This window comes from Etheostoma spectabile, chromosome 22 (assembly GCF_008692095.1).
Source record: "Etheostoma spectabile isolate EspeVRDwgs_2016 chromosome 22, UIUC_Espe_1.0, whole genome shotgun sequence".
NCBI classification, from domain to species: Eukaryota; Metazoa; Chordata; class Actinopteri; order Perciformes; family Percidae; genus Etheostoma; species Etheostoma spectabile.
This window is the reverse complement of record NC_045754.1, coordinates 19,826,633-19,826,982: the sequence shown is the minus strand read 5'-3', so window position 1 is coordinate 19,826,982 and position 350 is coordinate 19,826,633. Positions and strand designations below refer to the sequence as shown.

Below are 350 nucleotides of genomic sequence, written 5' to 3'. Positions count from 1 at the left end.
ACACCTCCCTATTTGTTATCTCTTCTTCATGCCGTTCATAACACCTATCACACAAGATAGAGTAATTTGATTAAATTTAGTACCCCTCCTACTTTTACTACCTTTGGACGTAATGCCTTCCGCTTTGCAGCAGTATATGACTGGAATACACTACAGAATACCCTGAAACTTACATCTCTGATCCCAATCTCCACCTTTAAGCAAAACCTACAAAATTACATTGTTGACTCTTGTTCCTGCTGACAATCATGAACCATATTTATACACACATATTTAATATTTATTCTCTTTCTTTCTTCGTTAACTGTCTTTTTTTTTATTCAGTTGCTTGTTCTATGTGTCATGCGTTT

The 350-nt window shown here is 35.1% G+C and overlaps 1 protein-coding gene across 1 annotated transcript in view; it reads left to right on the top strand.

The window, feature by feature from the left end:
- LOC116672597 (importin-4) overlaps window positions 1-350 on the top strand; it is a gene marked incomplete in the record, with an annotated part of 17,713 nt that overhangs the window by 3,632 nt on the left and 13,731 nt on the right.